A 15,635-nucleotide genomic window follows, 5' to 3' on the forward strand; every position below is an offset into this window, starting at 1 on the left:
GTTGGGACATTGATTTCAGGCGTCAGTTCTTTGATTGGGAATTAGAGGTCTATGCAGCGTTTATGGCAGCAATTAACTCAATCTTCCCTTCAGAGAATAAACAAGATTCCATCATCTGGTGTTTAAGCCAAACAGGGAGGTTCATAGTAAAGGAATTGTGCTGTTGGGCAGAACAGAGGTTGCAGCACGAGGTAGACTTTATCATCTCCAATCAAGCAAGGAAAGTGGTACCACCTAAGGTGAATCTATTATATTGGTAGGCCTGCCATGATAAAATTGCAACCAAACTGAATCTCATAAAAAGATGAGTGATGGAACAACAGGATGGAAGCTGTGCACTTTGCGGAAACACAGAGGAGTCTTCAAACCATTTGTTTCTTCTGTGTTCTAAGGTAAGTGGGCTTTGGTATAAAATCATGGAGCGAGAAGGCATCATGTGGGCTATGCCATCTTCCCTGAATGAAGTGGCGATAGAATGGTCCATGAGATTGGGCACAACTGACAGCAAAATCTGGGAGCTTATCCCTCTAGCTATGGTATGGGCAATATGGGCAGGGAGAAATGCGCTGATATTCAGGGGTAAAGCGTTTAACTCCTTGGAGGTGTGGGACTCACACTTGTTGAAATTGGCATGGTGGATAAAAAGCATGTGGGGAGATTGCCCCTTCGATTCGTTTTACATTATGCAGAATTTATGTGACATCAGGCTAGAACCTAAGGCTAAACCGCCAAGGTTATGGGGGTGGCTTCCCCCCTCAGCAGGACTGATAAAGTGCAATGTCGATGGCGCATACAAGGGTAATCCGGGGCCGAGTGGTGTAGGAGGGATTGTTCGTGATGAAAACAGAAAAATTCTGGGGTACTTTTCAGTTAATACAGGGCATGGGTGGGTTACGAAGCAGAAGTTAGAGTTGTGTTATACGCATTAAATTTCTGCCAAGAGTTCCTCTTCAGAAACTTAATCATTGAGAGTGACTCGAAAGTGGTGGTGGGTTGGCTGAGGGCAAATGAAAATAGACCTTGGCGGCTCCTAAACGAATTGAATCAAATAAATTTCTTAATACAGGAGGTTAACTGCGTGGAGGTTAGGCATATTTACAGAGAGAGCAATGTGGAAGCAGATTTCTTGGCGAACAAAGGGTGCAATCGTGCCTCTCCTCTATGGGTGTGCAAAACAGAACCGATGGATGAAGTGGGCCTTCGTGATGTTGTGTTAAGGGAAGAACAACAACAATGATACAGAGCTAGTGAGGAGTGCGAAATTCATGACCGGGATACTTTCTTGCTTCTCTTTTAAGGTTTAGTTTGTACGCTGTTTGTGCTCAAGTCCTTGACAGGGTGCTTGAGTAATTGGGTTGGAATGCTAGGAATATGTCTTTTGTATGGCTAGTTTGATTGGTGTATCACTGATCAGTAGGAATGTTTCTATGGTTTTCCTTACATGGGAGAGGTTGTTCCCATGACTTTACCTCATATATTGGAACTCCTATTTTGTTTTAAAAAAAAAAATTAATTGCTGAATGAATTTATAATTTTAGATAATAGCATATGACCCATTTCTAAACCAAAACCCTAATCCCCATTTTCTTTGATACATTATTCTCTTCTCCAGTAAAAATCTCATAGAAAGGAATTTTCCGTTTTGCAATTTGTTTTTGCTGTTTTAGATATCAAGAGATTCACTCCAAAACTTCAATTGATTTCGTACGTAATTGGGTCTCCAAATTTGAGCTCAGATTTATATTTTGAAGAAAAAAAGTGCTTGATGTCCATGGATATATTTTGATTTTATTTTGATTTGCAGAAACTTATGATCGATGCATGTAATATGCCTACGCAAGATGAGTTTGTAAACCACATATATTTTGATTTTTTTTCCACGAGAGAAGCTATAGAGAAATTATTCTAATGTTATGGACATGTGATGGACTACTGGTTTTGAATTCGATGCGATATGCAATGAAGGCACTCGTTTAGAAGTTTAGATTGGAATACTAAACTTGGATTGGAACAAAAAAACAAGTTTGGAAGAAAATACGAATTAGGGATTTTATGGGTTTTGTTTAGAAAGGACTCATATGCTATTATCTAATATTATAAGTTCATTCTGCAATTGAATTATTTAATAAATTAAATATTATGAAAATGTAAAATAAAAGAGATTAATTAAGTGATGTGGACACATGTTGCAATATGATTGATACACTTATACAATGGGTGATTTAACCCAATTTTCGCCATGGGTTATTTAGACAACCTCTTCTAAATTTTTTATCCTTTGGTTGTTGAAAAATTATTAATGGTTAGTAACTAAATTTTTTTTTGGGGGCCTTAATTTTTTTGGGGCCTTAAGCAGTGGCTAATTTTTTTAACAGTGGCCACGACCCTGCTCTTAGTTCTTAGATATAAGAATCAGATCTTAGAGCATCTCCAATGCAAAGTTCTAGTTCTTATTTCTGAACTAAGAATTCTTGGTTCTTAAAAATAAGAATTAGTTCTCGTATAAGTAGTTTTACTTTTTGAGTTTTTGGCATAAAAAATTAATTTTTTTTCTTTCCTTCATTAACTATTGAATTAATTTAAGTATTGGATTAAAACTTAAATTCAAAACAAAATTATATGGAAATAAAAATAGTAATATAATGGTATTTTTTTGAAATAGTAATATAATGGTATTGTTGGACCAGATGAATAGTGCTAAGAATTAAAAACTAAAAAAACATTGTTGAAGTAAAATATACAAAGAGTTGCTTAAGCACATGTGACGGTACGAACCCTACATGAATAGTGCCGAGAACTAAGAACTAAGAACATAAGATGGGAGATGCTCTTTATATAAGCAACTTTACTTCATGAATTTTAGACATAAAAATATATTTTCTCTCTAATCTAGATTAATTGTTTTATGAGTTTTGCTTTATTGCTTATGGACAAAAAATATTTTCTCTCTCATTCAGATTAATTGTTTTATGAGTTTTAATTTATTGCTTATCCACAAAAAAATATTTTCGCTCTCATCCAGATTAATTATTGATTTTGTGTCGTGGGTAGTTGACAATTTTGTTTTCAATTACCAGTTTACCACATTCCAAATTAGCTAGCTAATTCAAGTATTCAACTATTTGACTCATATGGCTGAATGCTAATTTAACATCTTTACAAAATAGAAAGATAAGGGGAACAAGCTTTTGTGGCGGCTAGGCGAATAACAAGTTGACAGCGCTTGTTTTTGCAACATTATTGGATTTGGCTTCTAGAATATAAAATTATTATTTGAGTGAAATTTTATGTATATAATATTATCCTAATCATACTTTTTAGATTATTTTTAAATTCAAACTAATTTTACCGTTAGCCTCCACAAAAGAACTTTCATACTCTATAAATAAAATATCTGCGAAGGTTAGCTCAAGTATTAAGAGATAAGAGACATAAGGGTTGGGTGAAATGAATGATAAAGGGTCCAGGGTTTGAATTTTGAGATAACTAATTTACTAACAAAACTAACAACTAACATTTGTTTATCGAAAAAAAAAACTTTGTCAACAAAATAAAAATAATAAATTATGTATACATTTTGAGCCTTTATGATTCATTCACATTTCAAATGATTTTTCATCTTTATTTTGTATTTATTTCTCTCTTTTTTTCAATCAAATCATATATCGTATCTTTAATTTTTTTTTCTTCTTCATTTCTCTCTTTCCCTCCACTTATTTCCACTCAATATGAGATGTGAGAGTTAAAAAAAAAATTATATGAGATGTGAACACATTTTGAGAGTAGAAAAGTCATAATAACTCAACTAATTAGGTCAAGGTTGCTGATTAAAAAAAAACTAATTACGTCAAGGAAAACATCACAATGAAGCTTTTCAATTATTAAATATTTATTGGCACCAGGACCACCATATTACTTAGTGGTTCATGAGTACACAAAAAAAAAATTCCGGTCAATTTTATTTCAACCATCCCATATACTAATTAATAAAATAATTTTAAAAGTTTAGAATACATAATATTAAAAAAAATAAGAAATAATTTTAAAAATTAAATAACAATTAAAAATTAAGATTACAAAAATAATTGTATTTTTTATGTTTCCCTTTCCCCTTCTATCGTCAGCTCTTTCAACCCCATCCTCACTGCATCATTGCCTTAAATGTTCATGTTGCCACCGAAAAACACCATTATGTTCCTTCATCATTGGTGTTGTTACATTCCTCCGCCGCTAGTGCACCATGTCTCGTTCATCACAGAGGTTGAGGGAAGCAGAAGAACACAATGTTTGATGTGTTGAAAATTAAAGCTCCAAGCACACGAGTGGCGGAACCCCACAACACAATCTCTGCTCTGTTGAAAATCTCCCTGAAAATATCATACCAGAACCTAGATTCTCTTCTTCAAATTCAAGATCACATCAAAACCCCAACACAAGAACCACTACAACTTAACGCTTTTGTACAACCCAAATGTCTCTTCACGCATTCTATCTCTCTACGTAAACCCCAACATTAGCGAGCTCAACCATCGCTCCATCTTCGGCACCATGCATCGACCCACTTTGCTTTCATGGAACGGTCGATGCCCTTCTCCACCTCCCACCACTAGGACCTCCTTCCTGACGGGCTCAATCTCCTATGCGTCATCAACAATTGTTCTCTCCTCTTTGTCATCTCGAAAGGTTCAAGATTTATCACCTCCAAGGGTTTTGCTTTTGTCATCCCTAGCCAAAATTTCAAGCATTTTGCTACCCGATAACACAGAATCAACAGGGTGCGATTGTTGCTATTGTTGTTTTATGGATTTGTTGAACAAAATCGACTGCTGGAGCCTGGAGATTTTGATCTGATCTGGATGATCAAAAACCTCTCGTGAATCTCCCTCCGTCTTTCTCTTGCTGGTACACCCTAGATCACTATTTTCACTGGTCCATGCTATATATATCCAAAAAAGAATAATGACTAACCCGATTTTTCTTTTTAAAATAATTAAAGAAGGAAAAAAAAATCGTGGAGCAGTTTGTGTTCATTAAACATTAGTGTTTTTATGTACAAAAAATATACTAATAAAGGTAACAAGGATACCTCAACTCATATACATCAAAGTGAAGTTACATTAACATTATACATAACTCAAGCGACTCAATATTTCCATAGACCATTAAAAAAAGAACATGTCAATCCCTTCAATTTGGCTTCCAAACATCAGAAGAAAACCTGCATGTAAAAAATAGAAGTTTTGTGCTTTACTTTTACTTCATTTTAGATGACATTTCTCCTTCACAGGTTTCCCTTTGTTAGGGGTCTATCCAACAATACTCTCCAAAGAAAAGAATTCACATTTGATTGGAAAATTTCCTTCCAAACCAATTTAATTAAATGCCTTAATTCATTGGTTTCTCTATTCATATTAAACATCGTATCGGTATCGGTATCGGTATCGGGGGGGGGGGGAGCGATGAAGAGGGGAGGCCCGGCCAGCCCGTGTACCTAGCCGGCCTCTGGCTGAAAACAAAAAAAAACACGTCTTCCTATTCTATCTTTTCTCGAATCTCCTTTAAGGGATGAAATAGAAGCTATGCAAATTTAACACTATATCTTTCGTATTTGTTTCCTTTCCAATACCAACTATCATGAAGCACCTTGATTCACTTGAATAACTTGAATTTCTTGTAATAATCAATCAGTAACTTATTTTGCCCACATAAACAACCTCCTCCATTTGAGTTCCCCAACCCAAGCTCCCTCAAATCATTTACGCACCCCTACTACCATTAGAAGTTGTTGATTGGAGATATTTCTTGTACTTTATTCCTAATTTGCTACTTCCAATCTAATCATCATGCCAAAAACTCACATTATCCCCACATTCAATTTTCCTTCCAACAAATCTTCAAACCAGCCATCCCCTTATCAACTTCGAACACTTTCCATAAATCCATCCACCAGGCCTCTTGCACTCCAATTAAGCCTTCTTACATGTTCCATCCCATATTTTAATTTTAAGACCCTACACCAATAACTACCCTGCTCACTACGCATCCTCCACTTTCACTTTCCAAGAAAAAATTTCCATTACCCTAAAACCAAGACCCCCCATTTTTTGAGCAACACAACCTCTCTCATTTAACCCAAGCTATTCGATCCCTCTCCAATTACTACCCCTTAAAAAATGTCTCTCCGTGCTTTTAAGTTCATTTGCGACACATTTAGGTGTTTTGAAAAAAGAAAGATGGAATAGAATAAACTACTGATTCCATGAGATAGATTCGCTCCCCGAAAGTGAAATATTTTTTCTTCCAGGAGTACAACTTTTTTACATCTTGCTCCAAATTGGATCCCACATAGCTCTCCTCGAATTAGCACCCATTTAAATTCTCAAGTACACTAAAGGTATAGTCATAGTTTGACAATTTAACAATGCCGCATATCTCTCCACTTCCTTTTTTCAATTGAAATAGTTATTGTGCTACTTTTGTGAAATTTACTTTAAGACCTGAAGCATCTTAAGGTGCTTTTAATTACTATCACATTAAGTCTCCCCTATAGGGTATCATTTGCAAACTAAAGTATCAACACCTCCACATATCCTTTCCCACCTTAAGCCCCTTAAATTAGTTTTTATTCATCCTTCTCTCATCGTACATGTGAGGTCTTGAGTAAAAATTAGAAATAAAAAAGGTGCATTTGGATCCCCTTGCTCCAACCTTCTCTCTAGTCTAAACTTGCCCATAGAGCTCTCATTCACAATCAGGGTCAGCCCAACACTAAATGAGGCCTAAAGCCAACTTTAAAGTTAGGCATTTTTTTGGGGGCTTTTTCACTTAGTATATTAATGCTTGGTTTTTTTGGGGCATTTTTTACTTAATAAAAAAATATTTTTTGTAGCCTTTTTTCCTTCGTAAATTTTACTTGGGTGGCCTTACCCTTGGGCCGACCCTGTTCACAAGGACCGACACTGATGCTGACTCCCGACAACTTGTAATCCACCCAACCCACCTATCACAAAACCCCAATCTTTTAAAGATACATTATAAAAATTCCCAACTTACTAAATCATACATTTTTTCATGATCAACATTGAAAACCAAGCATGGTTTATTTTTCTCTTTAGCCTCATCAAGTAGTTCATATGCAAATACAACTCTATCAAACATATTTTTATCCCCAATGTATGTTAGTTCCCATCTATTAGCTTCCCCATCATAGCTTCCAACCTCTTCGTTACAACTTAGCTACAATTTCTTACATACACCAAATAAGAGATAGAGATGGTTCTATAACCAAGCACAGTTTTGCATTTTGCCCATGCTAATTTGGTAAAAAATGCGACATTGGAAAAAGGTTAAAAGAGAAATTAGTGATATGATCATATATGTGATATGTGATGTGATAGAAATGCGAAGAAAATCATGAAGAAAAAAATTAGTAGAAATGAGATGGAAGAAAAAGTTGTTGGGCTAAATTAAATGAGATGATTTAAACTATGGGATATCATCCACATTAAGATAAAGAGCAAACCACAAGTGAGTTTGACACGATAACTTATCATTATCTTCCAATGTGTAACGTACTCAAACTTGATACACAGCAAAAATGATATCAATAAATCATTAAGCAAAAGTCTCCAATAATCTTGTATCAATTAATGATAAGTTTGCTTACACGTCCTTTTCATTTTTTCATATTTTAATTAAAATTTTATATACCAATTCAAATAAATTAGCCAATCTCCCATTAAATAGTTTAGCCTCAGCTCTGCGGTCTGGAAGCGCCAACACAACCGTCTTAATCAAAATAGTTAATTAGTTACAGTGAATCTTGCGTATACCATTTATGTAACCAAAATCAGCAACACTTCAATTTATTATTCAAGGTCCAAACTTGAATTAAAAGAAGCATTTTAATAATCCGAATCTTTTGTAGTTTTCTATTTTCAGGAGCCCCTCCATGAAAGTGATTATGACCCGCCAACCAGCCTCCGGCCCCATCTGTATAAATAATTTATGGCAACAATATATGGCCTAAATATGACAAATGGTAAGGTCATTTTCTATATATTTATACCCCCAATCGTCTTTTCATACAGAATTAAATGTACATGTTCATTACCTATTTTGTCTTGTTAACTTAATGATGAATTTCATTTTTTCTTTTTGTTGAACAACAGGAAACGACTAGGTACTGTACCCATGTTGAGAGGGGTTGTTTCTCAACTTTTCATATAATATATGATATATATTTTGCTTTAAAAAAAATTATCAAAATAAAGATAGAAAACCAAAACAACCCCTCTGTGTTTGGTTATGGAAGAGAAATGAAAGGTAAAGAAAGGTAGAAGGCAATAATTAGTTCTGCATCATTTTGTTTACTTAGAAAGCAGGATGTTTTCTTTTTTCTCATGTTGTCCTCTCACTGAATAAGGGAAAATGTTCTCTTAATACTTCTTTTACATTTACATCTAGAGATATGAACAGTAGAGGGAAATGAAAAAAATGATTAGTGATGTGATAGAATAAATAGTAAAAAACTGAGTGAAAATGAGATGAAAAAAAAATTAAAGTGTGAAATAATTGAATCAAAACCCCTCAATAGAGGTTAATCTCAGGTGTAATCATGTGTATTAATTATAACGGAAAGGCCTTAACCCTTGCTGATTTATAAATTTTATACTATGGACAATTTCTCTGAATATATATATATAGTGCTTGTTATGGTATCTTAAGTCAAATCAAGGTGTGGTACCTAAAATGATGTGTACTAATAAACATACATGCTCTGATTGAGTCAACATTCATATATTTGTACTAATATTTTTTTAAAGCAAAAGTTTTATTAGATGGAATGGTTGATTGTACATAGACACTCAACAAAGTGAGCATAATCCCCTCCAATAATGCATTTAGGAATACCTAGAAATCAAATTGCTCTGGTGCGCCCAATGAATAAACTTTAGAAATCTGACACCTAAAAAATGCATGCCCTGCACAAATTGCAGGAAAAAAACCCAAGCGGCATTGACAAGGTCCAAACCCAAATAAAGCACTAAACGACCAATGAGAAGGAGCATTTGTCGGGGACCGAGATGTGATAAAGAAACGCCACATAACGCAACAAAACAGAGCATATCTTGCTATTGAAGGGGACGATAATCATCACAGAACATCAACTGAAAAGCGAATGCATAAAACCTAAGGGGGACAACACCAACGATCCAATCCGCACACGGTCGGCTCGAAACTTCACCGCATTCACCGTCGACCTCGAGCTGCAAAACAAATCCACGACAATGAAAAGCATCACACCGGCTGCACTGTGCCTTCGGTCATAACTCCACCTTGCAAAACCTGACGAACAAAGCTCGAAGAATTATCCGATTTTTTGCCAACACCAAAGTTGCAGAATGGTCGAGGGAGACAAAACAACACTCAGCACTCCGAAGGCACCAATACAAAACGATACCCAGGAACACGCTGCAGGAACCAAGAATAGAGAAGGCGTCGATGAAGAGAAGATGCAGACCATAAAAAATTGGAAGACCGTCCCCACGCACCAATTCACAAAGCATCATCTTTGAACAGACATGCTATCCTATTTCCATATTCATAACCAATTCAAAAGTACATAGCACCTCATGAATTAGCTTCAATAAGGTAGAAACTAATCATAAAGAAGATTCCACTTCTATGAAGACTGCAGTCATGTTAAGAGTGCAGGTATGGAGACTTCAAAGTGAATAGCTACAAGCTACAACATTTTGACTTTTATGGGCTCGCTGACAGATCTTGAAGGAGCAAACATTACAGGTAGTTCTCGAGAGAGCCAACAAGATAAGTTCTTTGCTATTGCAGCTCCAATCGTAAACAATGAAATCTCTTTATGAAATACCATGGAGATACTCATAAGTCATATAAAGATGCTCCCAAGTAGGAAGATTATCTCTGGTCTAGGTTACAACATACCTTTGGCTTCATATGTTTTTTTTATAGGCAAAAGATTGTATTAAAAGAGGTATAAAGGGTACACCAACCCTTAATACAAGAGATTATTCAAAAACATATTACAAACCATAAAACAGTAAAATAAAAATAAATAGATAGAAATCCAGATTTCCATAAGCATGCCCATTCGATGAAGAGGAAATATAAAATCTAACACTAAAAAAGGGTCTATAAAACGCTGAGAAAATACGTTGAGAACGACACAAAATGCTGAGAAAATACGCTGAGAAGGGAGGTAGACGAGAACGACACAAAACGCTGAGAAAATACGCTGGCAGAGGAAAGAGTGGAGAGACAGAAGGAGAACATGACCCAGATCGGTCGATCCAAAGCTTCGCCGTTGTGACAAGAAAGGAGATTTGCAAGGGCGGCCCGCCACTTTATTGAGAGAAAAAGAGACCAGCCACCGCGAAAAGGCAAGGACACCGGGTCTAGGAAAGGAAAGGAGGAGACCAATGGCTACTCGGCGGCCACCAAAGGGGCTTGGTCAAGTGTGAAACAGAAGAGAGAGGGCATAACAGTTCACTGGTGAAAGTATTATACTATTTAAAAAATTTAAATGTTATTATTATCATTATTTATAATGTAATCAACGAGACAGTTTCCAACCCTTCTTCTCATATGCATCACCAAATATTTTTCTAAAGTATAAGCGTTAGAACCTGCACCATCGTTTTTATCGTTCGTTGGTTATGATCTTCAAATGTCGCCCTCTCTATCGTCAGTAAGCTCGATGACCAAAATCCTATCGCACATGACAATAATCTATTGAGTCACTTAATGCGGGTATTATTCCCAAAATAATTTATGGGCATCACAAAAATCACCATCAAACAATTTTTGAAAAATTATTTTCTTGCCACTTGATTCTTGAATTTATAATGATATTCATATTAGAAAGGACATTTCATCAAATTTGTGGTTCTCATTAATAGTACTCCCTCCGTTCATTATAATAAGAACAAAACAACAACTTCACACCTTTTAAGAAATTTAGTTAATTGTATTAAATTTTGTTCTATCCATGAACATTGAGATGAGGTATAGTACCTAGAGTGTAAGGAACGTGATGTGAGATTCCTAGAGAAAATGAGAGCGTAACCGCTTTAGAGAAAGAAAGTAACTGAATTTCAATCTTGTTATTTCTTAAATGAGCTAAAGGTCTTTTACAATTGGTATTCATCCCCTATTTATAGATGTGGAGTTGGGCTTGGCGCCTTTAACCCTTCCTAATGGGCCGGTTGGGCCTCTGGGAGGAGGCCCAAGTCCCTGGTCCAGCTCCATGTCAATCCTTTAGCTGTAATAGTATTTTAGGCTCGCCGCGTTCCAGGAACGTGGCACTCGCCTTCCGTCTAAGCTCTCCAGGTGATAGGCCCCCTTCCCTAAGGCCTTTAAAATTCTGTAAGGGCCTTCCCAGATTGAACTCAACTTATTCCCAGTGTTCCCGGTTCGTTTCTTAAGCACCAGGTCCCCCTCCTGCATCACCCTCGGTCGCACTTTCGAGTCATACTTCGCCGCAGCTCGCTGCTTCATCGCAGCCTCTCTGATGCGAGCCTCATCGTGTGTTTCCGATAACAAATCTAACTCCACCGCCATGTTAGAAGAATTCTCGCCCTAAAACCGCGGCGCTGTTCGCCAAGAACTGTTGTCTATTTCTACGGGCAACATAGCGTCCGCCCCATAGGCCATCCAGAATGGAGTTTCCCCAGTGGTTGAGTGTTGCGTTGCGTTGTAGGACCAGATTACAACCGGTAGTTCGTCCAACCAGGCTCCCTTCGCCTCCGAGAACCGGTGCTTCAAACCCCGCAGGATTACCTTATTCGCCGACTCTGCTTGCCCGTTAGTTTGATGATGTTCCACTAAAGAGAACCTTCTCTGAATACCCATCTCTTCGCAGAATTCTCTTGTTTGGTTACTTGCAAACTGTGTCCCATTATCTGAAACGATTGCCCTTGGTACCCCGAATCGGCATACGATTCTTTTCCAGTAAAAACTTGCGATCTTGGCTGCAGTAATGCTTGCGAGGGGCTCTTCTTCCACCCATTTGGTGAAGTAATCCACAGCTACGAGGATGAACTTCATTTGTGACCTGACGGTGGGGAAAGGCCCGACGAGGTCAACTCCCCACATGGCGAAGGGCCATGGGGAGCTATTCGTGGCCAATTGTTCCGGCGGGCCCTGGGCAAGTCTGCAAATACTTGACACTTTTCGCATTTCTTCACGAATTCTGCACAGTCTTTTCTTATCGTGGGCCAATAAAAACCTGCCTTGAGGACTTTGCTTGCCAGAGACCTTCCTCCGATGTGACTAGCGCAAACCCCCCCGTGAACCTCTGCCATAACAAGCTCATATTTCTCAGGTGGAAGACACCTCAGGAGGGGCGAACTAAATCCTCGTCGAAAGAGTATCTCATCGAGTAACGTGTAGTGTCCCGCCTCTCTCAAGCAGAGTATGAGGCTCTGATCGCAGGTCCCTATTTTGAGCACTTTCTCGCCAAATTTCAGTTCCTTGGTTTCCTCGATTGTTGTGGGCCCGTTGACTCGCCCTTCGCCCCTTGGATCTAGGTTTTCTTCTGGCGCCTCGACCTCGTTGCATTAGTGTCCTACCGAGGCGCTCCTTTTCCCATACCGATCTACCGCGTTGCAGTAGCACTCCCTTGCAGTCTTCTATTCCACAACAACTCTCCTAATTTTTCCATTATGCAAAGGATATTTAACTGCCAAATGTGCCGTCGAGATCATGGCGCACAGTCGGTTTAAGGTGTTTCTGCCAATTATCATGTTTTAAGATCCCTCCGCTCCTAGGATTAAGTATCTCACGTTCAGCGTCCTAGCGTTCTCTCGCTCGCCAAATGTGGTGTCAAGGTCAAGGACGCCTCTCACCCATACTTGCTCGCCCGCAAATCCCACTTGAGTCCCTGCATAAGGAGTGAGGTCTCCCTCATTCAAACCGAGCCTATCAAACGCTCTGCCGTAAATGATGTCTGCTGAACTCCCCTGATCCAAAAGTACTCGTTGTACATTGAGTTGGTTGACGCGAAGGAGGATTACAATCAGATCGTCCAGATGCGGCTTTACTCCAAAGAAGTCATCAGATAAAAAGGTAATGTCTGGGTGTGAAAAGCCAAAAGGAACCTCCGTGACTGCGTTCACCGCCCTGGCGTGGCGCTTTCTAGCTGCACTAGTAACTCCTCCTCCTCCAACCCTCCAGCGATCGTGTTTACTCCTTTAGGTATCAAAGCATTACCGCCCTGTGTTCTAATAGGTTTTTCTACCGCTATCAGCTTTCTCACCTCGCACTGCAACGTGCGGCATTCCTCCGTGACGTGGCCCATGGCCTGGTGATAAGCGCACCATTCACCTCCCGGTTTGCCGCTCATTCGCGTCGCTCGCGGTTCCAGGAGATTCTCTGCTTCACACGATTTGTCCAAGCACGCCAGCTTTCCTTTTGGAGACGAATTCCTCCACTCCCTCGACGACTTCCAATAGCTTTTCCTTTGCAGTGTCCAAGGCTCCGCTACTGCATTCGCCCTTCGGACCTCCGTGTCCTGCTGCTTCAGGCGACTATTGACATCACGAATCAGCCACCTCCAATCCTTGCGAGCGTCCACCGGCTGAGATGATGGCGGTCCTTCTCCTGAAGGTTCCATCAAGGAGACTGAGGACTCTGTTTCTTCACCGCGCCGCTTTCCATACGCGCGGCGTGAATCACGCATGTGTTTCATCCTTCTTTTACTTCGTCGACGTTGCGCTTCCATCAAGTGTCGCTATAAAATCAAGAATTTAACCGAAAATAAGAAACCAAAAAGGAATTGCACGGAAAATCGTACTTCTCTCAGCCAAATCACTATCCACGTAGTCCGGGAATCGAAATCTACCGATCCCCACAGACGGCGCCAAATGTTCTATCCATGAACATTGAGATGAGGTATAGTACCTAGAGTGTAAGGAACGTGTGATGTGAGATTCATAGAGTGAATGAGAGCGTAACCGCTTTAGAGAAAGAAAGTAACTGAATTTCAATCTTGTTATTTTTTAATTGAGCTAAAGGTCTTTGACAATTGGTATTCATCCCCCCTATTTATAGATGTGGAGTTGGGCTTGGCGCCTTTAACCCTTTCTAATGGGCCGGTTGGGCCTCTGGGAGGAGGCCCAAGTCCGTGGTTCGCTCGTCGCCCTAAGCTGGCGGTCATGGGCGAGGGACCCTGGGGTCTCGCCCAGTCCAAATTTGTTCCCAATTTATATCAAATTTTCAAAGGTGAGGAGTGAACATCCGTACAATGAGACACGGACATGAAGAAACTCCTTGAGGACACATGAATGAATTGATCTCGCACGCGAACAAAAGATATTCCAATATTGTATATGCATAGAACTATACAGCTAAGAGGGAATAAAAGATTTGATAAGTCACTTTTTCTTAATTCTCTTGGATTAAGAAAAGTGGTTGCTAGTAATAAATTGGTAAAAAGTTTTATCAACTTTCCTAGATTGCCCATTAATTTCTCTCTCCAAAATTAATTTTATTCAAAGTGATACTATCTCTTTCCTATTAAATATGAGGGTAATTGTGGAAAAATGTATTGAATGTTTCATTGGTATTATAAAGTGACTTATAATTTGGGACAAAAAAAAACTCTAAAAAATTGACTTATAAATGGAGACGGAGGGAGTACTACTTATCATAATAAAGTGCATCTTGTTTTCAAGAGCCAGCTGGTAAAAGGGTGTGAAGTTGTGAAAAGATATAAAATGGTTTGTTAATAAGAAATTGAGTTTCTTTTACCAAGAAGCAAGAGATCTAAGGTTCGGGTAAAAGATTAACACAACTAAACCTAACAAGAAGTAAAACATAAAGAGCAAAACAACTCATCAATCTTATGCATATTTTATTTCTTTTTGGATTTTTTGTTTTTATCTTAGTTGGCTCACTCACGTATAGCCATACAAGTGTCTCATTTTGATTGGGCTTTCTAACTATAAATATACAAAATAAGGTTTTTCACAAGAAAATAAAGGAAAATGCTAATAAAAGACTAAGTTCGTTTGATATACGTGGAATAAATTCTTATATAATTACATATGATAAAAATTAAATATTATATAGTATTTGGTCATGCTCTATATAACTTATTATATTGTTTAAATTGGTACACTCATATATTTGATGGAGGGTGGTGGTGGTGGTAGAGATGGTGGCGGCGGTAAAGGGTGATGGTGGTGATAGTGGCAATGGTGGTGATGGCGATAGCGGTGGTGGTGACAATGATGAAGTGTGGTGGTGGAGGGTGGTGGTTGTGGCAATAGATTAAATGTTTTCTAGTATCTTACACCTCACAATCTTATCAGATTTTATCCATCATGTATATGATGTGTTAAATATTTCATCATTTTAATGTAGAATGTTAGCACCAATACCAAACAATGGATAGATTCAAAATATATTGTATAAATTTATATTATCATGTCTAATATGGCGTACCAAACAAGTCTTAAACATACGCATCCAACCACCTGAGCTTGGTGTGAGATCACTTGAGCGTGTTTAATTTGGGTGAATTAGTCCGCTACCGTCACCCTCCCCTAGAGAAACTAGCGTTTCCACATGCCCCATTGTGTGTGTTACAATGTGGT

Source organism: Lotus japonicus, chromosome 5 (assembly GCF_012489685.1).
Source record: "Lotus japonicus ecotype B-129 chromosome 5, LjGifu_v1.2".
NCBI classification, from domain to species: Eukaryota; Viridiplantae; Streptophyta; class Magnoliopsida; order Fabales; family Fabaceae; genus Lotus; species Lotus japonicus.